We start from the raw sequence: 13215 nt of genomic DNA on the forward strand, positions 1-13215 counted from the left end.
AGGAGTTGAAGAGGTGCCTGTCCTCACTTGTCCACTGTAAATGAGAAAATGCCATCTGCCTGGACAGCCCTGATAGAGGTAGAAGGGAGTTTCAGGAACAGTTCTGCTTGGATTTCAGGTCTGGATGGAGTACCGATTTGAAGACGTTGTTGAAAGCTTCCATTAACGCAGCCCATAACAGTCATAAATAAGACAAAAGTAAGGGTGTATACAAGATCCCATACATTCTGTCTGTTTCTAGCAGGGGTGGTTTTGCTCTGAGGCCCTGTTTTCATATTGAAAATAGTTTGGTCCCCTGATTTCAGAGATGATTACCTTGCAAGTCTGAACCTTTGCCTATAGTCTTTACTTGAGTGTTTGCATGTAGCCTTTTGTTGTGCTCTTTAATGAGAAAGGAGTTGCTCATTTGCATTGTCTTTATTCAAAGATATTATTTCTAATTGTGACTCAAAACTTTTTGTTCCACTACTTTTCGCAGTCCAAGAGATTCTTATTTCTGGAATCTGATGTAGATTATGTTTTTCTGAATCTGCGGAAAAAATCTGTCTAGTGAATGGTGACTTCAAGAATTTTCTTGTTTATCAGTGTAATCAGTTCTGAACTGCTACTCTTTTATGGGTAAATAATTCTTACTATACTGGCCTACTGAGATTGGGAAGCATCACTAGTATATCTGAAGGCAAACTGAGAATTTGTGGTAGCTGTATTTCATGTTGTCCAACAGTTAGGTACTTAACCATGTTGTTTTAAATCAAAATTTAGAAAGCTCAATGTAAAATACTGTCTCTTGGAAATCATATGTGTTGTACTTGTTGTGATAACCCTTGAAAGCTCCATAATTTCACATTTTGATACCTATTTTTAGGCTGGTCTCACAGCTGGTTGCTGCTGAAATAAGCAGCAACAGCATCTTGTTCCCCATCCTGCTTTCAGGTTCTTGCCACTTGGCTTGTGTTGGATGTGTTGACTGCAAAATGACTTGGTTCATGTGTGGAAACTACTTTTCCAGTGACTTCCTCCTACCCCTTCCAAAATCACCTTTTATGGATTAGCCAGACAGATGGTTTGGGTTCAGGGCAAAAAAAGGTGGAGGGGGTGAGCCCAGAAATTGGGAGGCAAAGGGAGAGAGGGACCACTCTTCTTGGTAACAAGCTTTGTTGCTTGTTGAGGCTGAAACAGGAAGCCTCATATTTAGTTAGGCCATACAGATCAGGATGACACAGCAGTGGTTTTTAAAAACATATAATGTTGCTTGTCATATGTGCTTTTGTGGTGTGTGGTAACTGCTGGCCTGTGAGATATCTGAAAAGGGAATGTCAGTATGGCATCTAGGTGCAAGCTTTGTTCATCTGCTGCTACAAGGGGAAATCCAGCTCTGCCTTGCGACTCGCCACTTCCTCGCCCTAGCACCAGGACCTTTTTGCACTTTGAGTGAAGATGTTCAGCTCAATGAGTAGGCAAAACTAATTTTTATTATTTTTTTTTTTAAAGTAGGGGGTAGTGGAGGAGATCACGCACTCTTTTATGGACACACACTGCCACGTTGTTATTTATGAAACCTTTTTAATCAGCCAGCAATAATGCTGGTGTGCGTATTGCCTAAAGAGGTCTCCTGGCAGATGACCACCAATCTATCGATCTGATGTTCTTGGGTACCTCTAGAATATTTGCCATGTTGATTATGAATACCTCTCCACCATAATCTTGTGCTCTTACATAGTTATTATGTTTGTGTCATATCTTCAGTGTTAACATTGGGAAGCTTTTATTGCTCAGTAAATTTTCTTTTACTTCAATATCTTTGGCATTTGTACAGTTCTTCAGGCCAAATGAAGCTTAGGTCTTCATGCGGTTTGAATGGAGGCAGTTGTGTAAAAGGGAAAATGTCACATTCTTTCCACGTGTCAAGGAATAACATTATGGCATGTTACGGAACAAGTTAATAAACATACTAAAATGCTTGAATGTATAGCTTCCAGAAACTGTTATTTGAAAAGTTGGTTAGCAACTCAGAAATACGAAACTCAGAAATACTGAACTTCTAAAGGAAAGTTCCACAGTGAATAAATAGGTTTGTGCTGTGTTAGTTCTGATGAAAAGAACTGTGATCTTTTAGGAACCGGTGTTTTCAACCGAGTTCTTTAGGTTTGTTTCTCTTTCTATTTTTTTCCCACTTTTTTCACTATACTAAGAAATTCTTAAGCTACTACGTAAAAACAGTTGGGGAAAAAAGGGTCATTTGGAGATTCTGAGGCTTTTTCCTGCTCTTCTTTCTTTAACAGCTCCTTGAAACAGCAATTTGTACGAAGGAAAAGAAAACGTGGGGAGGAAGGCAAAATGGAAATGAGGGGTGTGAATAGAAGGTGGTTTTAGCAGTAATTAGAGGCCAAAGGAAGTGTTGTTTAAGAGAGAAAGTGGAAATTACGTGTTTTACAGGGATTGGAGAAATGAGCTTGGCAGAATTCTGGGTTGAAGATCCTGGCCAATTTTAGGGCTGATAAACACAACTTCATCAGCAGTTAAGGGTTTGGAAAAAGGATTGGCGTATGAATATCCTGCAAAAGGAACAGTGGGGTTTAGTAGTAACGTGAATGCATGAGTGAAAAGGAAAAGAGAAATGAAGACTTAGAGGCTGCAGAGCAGGGATGCAAAAGATCCAGAGAGTTGTATACACTAGTAGTAGAAAGGATTAAACTGATGGGTGGATTGATATTTCTACAAAGGAGAAGAAAACTTGAGTTGTACCTTTCCTTTGGAATTTAGTTTGATGTAGTGGTAAAGAGGAACAGATGGAAGCATTAGAAAAATTGTTTTTTGGGCAGTGGAGGTGAAAGGGTTCCTGTGCCTCATTTTTCTCTTGGAAGTTTGTTTCTGGTCTAGAGCAGGTAGTAATTTGTAAAAGCTGAGTGTAACTGATAGCAGCTATTGCAGTGAAAGTGGTCCAAGATACTCATGTGCAAGTAGGGTGGCATTTTGGTGGATTTTTTTATTTAAACTAATTCTTTTTATTCATTGGATGCAAAGTTCACTTGATAGTTTTGCTTTTGTTATAATGCAGTTTGCCTGGAGGGATGAACTCTGTAAACTAACGTTGATATACTTTTGCTTTCAATTCCTTATTTTGGGACTTTGTAGAGTATTAATAACCATTTGGTGGTCTTCTCAGTAAAATTCAGCTCCATATAAATTATGATTTGATTATGGATTTCATTTTTATCCAGTAGAGGTAAATAAAAGAAATGTTGTGGTTATCACAGAACCACATCACTCACTCATTGATCTTTGGGAAAAGATCTGCCACAGATTGGAGTTAATTCTTTCCCATTAAGTATGGACTGGGTAGGCATGGTTATGAAGTAGTTTTTTGCCTGGTGGACAGGGAGGAAGGGAATGACTATTGTCAGCCACACTAGGGGATAAAAAAGCTTCACTGTTTAAAGTGTAATGGGTGTAAGAGACATGCTTTTTCACCTGCCACCCCCATTTTTGAAGAGAAAAGAGGAAAACTGGCTGTAGATCAGTGGGAAATGGAAGAGTATGGTCTCCTGTACACTTGGTGTTCATAGAACCACAGAATGGCTTGGGTTGGAAGCGACCTTAAAGCCACCCAGTTCCGAGCCCCTGCCATGGTCAGGGACACCTCCCACCAGACCAGGTTGCCCACATCCTTGTGCTGGGGCCCCAGCCCCGGACGCAGCACTCCAGGCGGGGCCTGACCAGGGCAGAGCAGAGGGGCACGATCCCCTCCCTCCCCTGCTGGCCACCCCTCTGGTGGTGCAGCCCAGGACACAGTTGGCTGCTGGGCTGCAGGCACACGCTGCTGGCTCGTGTCGAGCTTTTTGTCCACCAGCACCCCCACGTCCTTCTCCGCAGGGCTGCTCTCAGTGAGTTCTTCTCCCAGGCTGTGCTCAGCTCTGGCATTGTGCAGTGTTCCATAGAAGTGGTTACCCACTGCTTTAGAAAGTGAAATGGGTGCAGTTCTGTACTTGTATAAGTTTTTTGTGCTTGTTTGTTAGCTAGAAACCGGTTTTGCAGCCACCACGAGAATTGTGTGTCTGTTTGCTTTTACTATAACATAGTTTGGGTTTGGTATGAACTAAGATTGCCCATTAGCTTGGAGCTTTGGGAAATCATGTGCTTAGTGTGACAAGCCCAGGCCTGTGACAGCTGGGCTGTAAGGATTCTTTCTGTGATGGAAGGGCACGTCCCCAGGAGACACGCCAGGGAGCCTGAGAATATGGACACTGTTAGGGATGACTCAGGCTAAGGGAAACACGGAGCTCGTGGCTCTAGCATGGTGGGATGCTAACACAAGTCTGCTAAATCTAAATGTTGAGCAAAAGGAATCTTTTATCAGTGCGACAGAACTTTCATTGTTGCTTTTTTTTTTTTTTTTTTCCTCTAGCGAGTGGCTCTGCAAGCTCTGTTAAACTAGCGTACAGCAAAAAGAGTGCATTTCAGGATCAATTTGTACTGCTGTGTAACTGCAAGAGATCATGGTTGAAGAGTGACTGCTGCATTAGGTTGTAGGATGCATTGACTAGTCCGTATGTCTAGAAATGACAATTCTCTTTTCCTTGAGATCTGAACAAGGCAGGAATTTCAGTATGTTGGAAAACGATTCCAAAGGCAAATCGTATTTTTTTTATGCATATATACATACATAATACTGTCCACTGAGGGTACTGTTCTGCTTAGTCTGAAAAATCGTACTGCGTGTGTTTTTCGTGGAGTACACAGTGTCCAATCTGGAATGAACAATTCTTCTTTCTCCTTAGTCTCTGTTCCGCGTTGGCTACCTGGCAGATGCATTTATTTTTTTTTTTCCTTTGTGGTTGAACGTTAGATGGCTGACAAACCTTGATTAAAGGACATAAATGCGCCACATGCAAAACCACAATGATTTCTTTGATTGCAGGGACCTTTTGGCCAGCTTGCATAAGGACTTGTGTTTAGAAGAGAACCTTTGGGCTCATCTGTATCTCCCTCCCCTCAAAGGGATGGCAGCCCGAGGACAGCTAGCATTCATCCTGACGCCAAGAGACTTCAAAGGAGGTAAGCGCCTCAGAAATGCTCCCCAGACAAAATACGCTCATCAGCCCTGCACCCCAGCGTGGTAATATTCTTCAGTACAGCATTACCATCTCCTAAAGGTTTTTGTTCATGACTCCTTCATGGAAATCTTTTGAGAACTCCCTGAGGCCTCATCAGCTGGTTGCAGCCCCATTAAGATTCGTGAAGATACGCATCTCTGTCAGTAACCCTTGTCCATTTGTGCCCTCAGTGTAAGGCAAAAAGACACTTTATACTTCCTGGGTTTGTACTCAGACATATGCTCCCCTCCATCCCTTGTTTTGTCTTCCATATTTTGGATGAGATTCAAAACTTGAGCTTTTCTCAATTCACAATCCGTAAAGATAAAGTTGGGGGGAGGAGGGGGGACGAACACCAGATGCTTGCTCCACACAGTTTTAAAAGAAAAAGACTTTTTTTTTTTTTAATGGATCTCCAAATGATTAATTTCATACCCAGATATTTCCACCTAATTCTTTGTGTGTTTAGACTTCTAGAGAGCTTTACCTGAAGAAAGTTCTGTAGAAACAAAATGCTGCATTTCATTCTTCTATGAAATAGATCTTTTGGATTTTTTTTTTCTCAGAGATGCCACCTAAACATAGCACAGCTGTCTTTCTTTGTCTTTTTGTATCTGTATACAATTCTAAATGCCTGTAGAATTATTATTTAGTAGGAAGATGAATTGAAAATGAAGAGTTGTTTATCTTGGAATCAGAAATGTAAACACAGTAATCCCATGTTAGCTGTTAGCTTTTTTATTTATTTTTATTTTTTATAAAAGCAAACTTTTCAGGAGTGACTTCTGCTCCACACCCCATCAGATCATTCATAGGAAAGCTGAGCTATAGATCTTGCTTTTCTTGTTCTTATTCCAGTAAACATAATGTGAAACCCTCTAGCAATGTGGCTGGAAACATGAGGAGGAACTTTGTTGCCATTTTTTTTTTCTTATGAGAATATTTGTGAGTAGAGTAGACCATTAGTAAAAGTGAATTATGTGTTTGCTGAGCAGATTTTGTCTAGGGGTGTGGATTTGGAGAGCATAGTTGACATTCAGACCTTTTAAGATGTATCTGTTCCTAATGTCCTGCATGACTGCAGGTACCCTGTGTAACAACTTCTGTCTTGTTTTCCTTTTTACGATTTGGGTATTTTTTTTTTTTGGCTGTTAGTCTGACTTCTTTAAGCCTAGGCAAGAGCTTTCTGACTATGCAGAGTACTTCTAATAATTGCTACCTAACTGGCTTTCTTATTGGGCTGTACTGTATAAATACAAAGGTTTGTAGGTTGTACCTTGAAAATGTTAAGGTCATCCTATAAAATAATAACCCATCTAATTCTCTTCCAAAGATACGTAAGTGTAGATTTACCTATGGATTTTATGAAGAACTTGCAGCTCCTTCAGACTTAAAATGTTTATATGTCCTGGCAAAGCTGATAGATTAAATTAGCTTGGTTTTTGTTTATGTTCAACAATTGTTTGCTGTTTTTTTTTTTTTCCAAATGCTGAGATTTTCTGTTGCAGTAATCAGCTTTCATAGTTTCATTGGAAAAAAATATTTTGTAATCTTCTACCTTTCATACGTAAATATACTGGTCAACTGTAGGATTTTTTTTCTTAGTATGTAGTCTTTCCACAATGTGTTGTTTCTATGTCCCTTCTTCTGGTATTCAAAGAGGCAAAATATTCAAATATATATATATTTAAATCAGATTGAATGAATGAAACTTTCACAACTGCTTTGTTTTTCCTTTTTCCTTTTTTTTTTTTTTCTTCTGGGAGTTATTCTAGCACTTTTTTTTCTTAGCAAGGTATTACTGAAAGTGCGGAAATGGACAGTACCACACTGAAGCTAGTGTAAATCTTATCAAGTTTATTCTGTTCCTGTAAGACAAGCTAAAGAGAATCACAAATATATTTTTATTAATGGGTTACCCTCTCTTGGGAGTGGATGAGAAGGAAAAAAAGGCATTTTTTATTTTCTTTGTTTGAGTAACTTTCTAAAGTCAGTGGAAGATGTTGCTTTATTTTTTTTTAGGGTTAAGAATTGCTACACTGGTTTTTAGTTGTTGGTGGATATTCATTATAATAAAATGAGAGACCTAGCTATATGTGGGAGGTGTTCTGTTATTTGGAGGCTCTGGGATTCATGAAATACTTAAATCCCTTTCAAAGGCAAATCTAGTTATTCTTGTGTCTTTGTGTTTTTTACTGGAGGAAACTGATGTTCAGAGCAATGTTTTTTTTTTCTCTTTGGAGCCTGTCAACTGATAATAATATTCAGTCATGCATGTAAGAAGAATAATAAACTTTATCTGTGGTCTTCAGTAGTATACGAGATTATCTACTTCAGCATGACCAGATTTTTGCATCAGCTTTCTTGATGAATAAATATCTTCATCTGTATTTCATAACATCTGCCTTTGGTCTTAATACTTCAAAACCCCAAAGTGGGGAATACTAATTTCCAAGATTAAAGATGGACACTGTGGCTGTTTCGTGTTTCAATTGGTGTTCAGTTTCTTCTTTCTGAGAACACTGGACAGTCCTTGAAGACACTGTTCTAGGGCATGGACCATCAGTTGTGACAGGATGGTGAGGAGAAAAGGGGAGGGAGAGGACAGTTTATCCAGAGAGTATCTTTGGTGGCTAAGGCAATAGGTGTGACTTTAGCCTTGTTCTCTCATGAAATAGTGTCTTTTGTTCTTCAAAGGCAACTTTTTTTTTTTTCATGCCATGTGATTTTCAGGTTCTTCAGGTATCAATGTCTTCATATAGATGGTGGTTTTTGGTAGTTTTTTCTCTTATTTTTTTAATGGAATCTGATGTTGTAAACAAATAACATCCCTCTTGATAAAACGATACACCAATCTATACAAGCTTTTATTGTAGTAGGTGGAAATAGATAGAAGAATATTAGCAGATGAATAACTTGTCAAAGGAAATTTTTAGCGAAGGATTCAGTGAATGATGAAACTCAATAAGCTTGTTAGGAGGCTTTGGAGTGATAGTGGAATTCCTTATTCCTCATAATAAGGCTAGAGAGCTTTTTGCTTATCAGATATGCAAGAAAAACAGCAGTACTTACTGAGATTGTGCTTAAGAACAAACTATACTGTCTGCGAAAGGTGGTGTGAATAGGCGATGAAAGATCTTTATCTGGTTTTGTCTCCTGTGAAGACAGTTCCAAAAGCTTGTAAAAATATTATAGCCCTTCTTGATAGCTGTTGTACAGCCACAGGAGCTAGATATGGAGCGGTAGAATCGATTTGTCCGTTTGCAGGGGGGAGAGCTTGATTATTTACTACTTAAACTTAACTGAATTGGGTGCCCGTGGTATTCACCTTTTGGAGAAGCTGCAGTGTAAATAACTTTCTTTTGTGATCAGTGAATTCTATCCTTCGTCCCATCCCTTTCATCTGTCAAAGAAGTTATTAAATGACATTGCGCAATCTAACTGGCATGTGGAAGTGCCGTTTGAAGTTTAACAGTGCGTTCCTTACCTTCTCTGTCCAAGGATCGTGTTCTGGAAAGAATGGCATGAAAGCAAATGGTGCGTTTTGCACTGTTAACATATGGTAACACTGGATCTAGCTCTGATTAGGTCTGAATTGAACCAGTAATATATATAGGTAATATTTATAACTAGTCTAGATATGACAGGAATTGAGGCCCTGAGGTGGAGCTGCATGTATTTGTTGCCAAAACCATGCATTCGCTGAATAGCGTTGATATCTTTGTATATACCATTAAAGAACTCACTTTTGGACAAACAGTAACTGTTCTAGCACTCATCTGTGGATCTAGACATTGAACAGTCAGCTAACAACTGGAAAGGTTGCAAATCCTGATGAGTTTCAAGGATCTAATGGTGATACTTCATGTTATAGGTGCCTTCTCTCTAACAGTCTAGAAGAATAATTTTCTTGTATGTATATTCTTTTTTTCTAAAAGTTGTATGCTCTTGGGGAAAGGCATGTAAAATATTTTGGAGGTCTCGATACTTCTTGACAGATGTTTTCAGATTTGAGAGGATGGCAACGTTTATTGTTGTTTGTGAAATGGTTTTAGCTTGTCTAAGAAAAGAAAGTGCCACAATTAGGTAAATACCATTTCCTGTTAGTGTATTGATGCATCATTTATGGCATCCTATTTTTTTTTCTGATTGATCAGTACCTTATCTCTGTGTATAAACTCACAGATGTCCATTTGAGTTAACACGGTAATGAGGATTCGTATGCCAGAGCGTGCCCGTTTTTCATCCTGTATAACAAGGCAGGGACTGCTACTGTGACCTGATGTTCAAAGGGGATGGTGAATGGGTAACAAGATGCCTGAAGTTGAACTTGATGAATGTGAGGAAATAGGATGTATTTGTTTGGTTAATCATCTCTTCCTCTTTTTATGAAGAGTGTTGGAGTGCCAGGTCTTTTCAGATTCATTTTAGACGGGTGGTTTTTGTGCTTCTGTCTGTTTGGTGCACAACTTGTTTTGGGTCTGGGGGACAGTGAGAGAGCATCTTTGGCATTATGTGATTGTGCCACCTGGTGGTATAGTTGAGCATGGGCTTCAGATGCATAGTTAAAAACACAAGTGTGAAGTGTCTGTAAAATCCTTCTTTCCTTCCAAGACAAGGAGTTGGAGGACAAGGTAGATTAAAATAGGTGCATAAAGTGAGATCCGTGATGACTGATCATGTTTTTTAAGTCGTGCATCTAAGAAATAGTATTTCTGTTTGGTATAGCTGTCAGACTGACCATGGTGTTTTTAAATGAGAGGTTAGAAAAAGACAAATCTCCATGAAGAGTGGTACAACCTGTAGCAGGAATGCAATGTAGAGAAGCTATCCTGTTGTATAGGTTGTGTATGTCAAGTGCTTTTAGTCTGGTTTCTTATGCTGGAGAATCAGTATGAAAATTAACACTAAATTTATACCATTATTGAATTATAAGTCTCTCTCTCTGGCCCTTACGACTTCAGCATGTATATGAGTTAAACTGTTTTTTATTAAACAAAATATCTTGCATCACGTTGTGCAATGCATACCAGTTCTGTAACTAGTTTGTTTTTCCCAGATTAATTGAGGTTCTGTTCAGGGTATTTTGACACCTTCTGTCTTTTGATACTGTAGGTTTTTCTACTAATCCAAGGATAGAAAAGCTTTTAGTATGTAGATCAATTTAATGTAGTTCTTATTTTGATTAGCAGATGTGTATTTCTTTCAAATATGTAACTTGTAGTTTGTGATTCCTTTTGACTTGTAATGATTGACATGTTAAAATGTTTGCAAATACAGATTCTGAGTGGAATGTGCAGATCATTTGTCTCCAAAACAAACCAAGCCTTCAGTAAAAGGATTTCGCACTTATTTATTAACTACCTTTTATTCTGCTGCTAATTATGTACCATGAATTTAAGGTGGGAAATATTCGTACAATAGGTGGGAGGATTTTGTTTCACTTAAAAACAGACGGGCTCACGGTTGTGCAACTGTTTTCAAACTGCGTTAATTGACTTCCTTGTTCTAAGACTTCTGGCTAAATTCTGAAGTGCTGTACAGGTCAGCTGGTGCTTCACGTTCTTCTGGTCCTTCTTGTTCATGACGCTGTATTATCTTATTCTCTGCAACCCCTCCTTCCCTCTAGAAGGGTGATTTAGGTACATTTTCATCATTATATACTTTGGTTTGGTTGCTTTAAGTTGTGGTGGTTTTATCCAGCTGCGCAGCTGAGTTCCACCACAACTGGTCTCTCACTCCCCCTCCTCAAAGGGAAGGAGGGGGAGAAAATACGATGGAAAGGGCTCAAGGGTTGAGATAAGGATGGGGAGATCACTCAAAAATTATTGTCATGGACAAAACAGACTCAGCAGAGGGAGGTTAATAAAATTTATTGCGTATTACTAACAAGGTAGAGAATTGAGAAACAAAGAAAACAAACAAAAACCACCTTCCCTCATCCACCCTCTCCTACTTCCTCCTCGTGAGAAGCACAGGGGAACAGGCAATGGGGGCTGCGGTCAGTCCCCAACGCTTCATCTCACTCACGGTCCCTCCCTGCCCCTGCTCCCCGTGGGGTCCCCCCCACGGGATGCCGTCCTTCCCGAACTGAGCCTGCGGGGGCTGCCCACAGGCAGCAGCTCTTCAAGAACTGCTCCCACACGGCTCCGTACCACGGGGTCCATCCCCCAGGAGCAAACTGCTCCAGCACGGGTCCCCCACGGGCGGCAGCTCCCCCCAGACCCCCTGCTCCTGCGTGGGCTCCTCTCCACGGGCTGCAGCTCCGGCCCGGGGCCTGCTCCTGCGGGGGCTCTCCATGGGCCGCAGCCTCCTCCAGGCCACATCCACCTGCTCCACCGGGGGCTCCTCCACGGGCTGCAGCGTGGAGATCTGCTCCGTGTGGGACCCGTGGGCTGCAGGGGGACAGCCTGCTCCACCAGGGGCCTCTCCACAGGCCGCAGGGGAGCTGCTGCTGCCTGCCTGGAGCACCTCCTGCCCTCCTGCTGCACTGACCTGCGGGGCTGCAGGGCTGCGTCTCTGATGTTTTCTCACTCCTGTCTCCCAGCTGCTGTTGCGCAGCAGTTCTTTCCGTTTCTCAACTCTGCTCTCCCAGAGGCCCAACCAGTGTTGCTCACAGGCTCAGCTCTGGCCAGCGGCGTTTCCCTTTGGAGCCAGCTGGAGCTGGCTCTGATCTGACATGGGGCAGCTGCTGGGCTCTGCTCACAAAGGCCATCCCTGTAGCCCCCCTTTTACCAAAACCTTGCCATATAAACCCAGTACATAGGTGAATCTCTCCTGTTTAATATCACACCGCAAAGAAACACACGTATACACACTAAAACACGCGTATTCCTGCTAAATACACGAACAAATACACAAAGCATCTCTGACGCTAGTCTTCTCCATGTTTATTGAAATGTTTTTTATTAGCTTCATAATGACTTCTAAAGAAACATTTTAATCTTGATTACTTATTTCTGTATATTTCTTGTACACTGATTTCTGTTCTGCTTTGGAGACTAGAGATTTTTTTTGGTGGATAGCTGGGGGGGAGTGGATGGTCCTTGATTTTACATGTTAAGAGAAGTTCTTTACTTGCTAAAACTGCACTTATCTTAAAACTGTTTTCATGGTATATAAGTGAATTAATGGTGAATACTTCAGAAATAAAGCTGCTATTGTAAGGCTTTTGTGTGGTTTTAGAGTTAGAAGTCCAACTGTAAGAAGAGCAACCTAGTTTGGAAAGGGTTCATAGAAACTCTGCATTTGTGAGAGAGCTTTTAGATTCCGAAACTGTTCCTTTGCCCAGTTTCATGGCATCAGAGAAGAAACCTCTTGTTCCTGCGTTGAAAAAGGAAATGTACCGTGTGCCTTCAATTAATGTGCTCATCTAGAGAAATAGTAATCCTAAATTTGGCTTGATGACTCACCATGGCTCCACTGTACTTGGAAGAAAAATCAATGCTATGTTGGGACTGATGCTTAAAAGAAGACAATTGGTCTTACTTCAGATCTTAAAATTGAACGCTTAATGGTCCTAGTCTGGGTATGTAAGTGTAGCTTCTTTTTGCAAATGCGAGTGATTTTGTGTAAATATGTAATTATTAATCTAGGCTATAGAAGATTTAATGATTTTGGTGCTTTGTTCGAAAGGAAGAATGGGGAATATGTGCCGAACAAAGAAAGAAGTACAGGCAAGAAAAATAATTTCAGCAGCTTTAAAAAGGAAAGTGACAGTAAGTTAGGGAATGTGAGGCATGCCAGAGATGCTTGTAAAGGAAGGGCAAGAGGAGGGAGGTTTGTTACTCTGGTGATGCCAAAGTGAGTTGACAGTGGTGCTCTACTTGCGTTTTGCTGTTGTTGCATGGCATAAAATAAGTGTATACAGGTTACTGGCTCTAAAAATAAAATATGTATCAAGCAATTCGTTAAAACTGCTTCACCAAAAGCATTTAAAACTTTTTCTTGTTAAGCGGTGTGTGCAGATTTTAACTGAGAAAGCCAAAGACTTCCAGTAAGGGTTAGTTGAAGATGCTGCTAAGATTCACTAGAACAGTAGTTACCTCTTTGCAGGTATTTTGCATGAATGATGAAAACTTGAAATAAATACTGTCTTTGAAATTGAGCTGTATTTCTGTGG

The 13215-nt window shown here is 40.4% G+C and overlaps 1 protein-coding gene across 3 annotated transcripts in view; it reads left to right on the top strand.

Annotated features, from left to right (window-relative positions):
- Positions 1 to 13215, top strand: part of STK24 (serine/threonine kinase 24) — a 54019-nt gene that overhangs the window by 20145 nt on the left and 20659 nt on the right. The window contains exon 1 of one of the 3 annotated variants that reach the window (XM_048072727.2): positions 4914 to 5055. The exons of the other annotated variants lie outside the window; for them this stretch is intronic. The gene's annotated coding sequence lies outside the window, so the exon portion shown is untranslated. Of the gene's footprint in view, positions 1 to 4913; positions 5056 to 13215 lie in introns of those variants that run through there. 3 annotated transcript variants of the gene reach the window in all.

Source organism: Anser cygnoides, chromosome 1, assembly GCF_040182565.1.
Source record: "Anser cygnoides isolate HZ-2024a breed goose chromosome 1, Taihu_goose_T2T_genome, whole genome shotgun sequence".
NCBI classification, from domain to species: domain Eukaryota; kingdom Metazoa; phylum Chordata; class Aves; order Anseriformes; family Anatidae; genus Anser; species Anser cygnoides.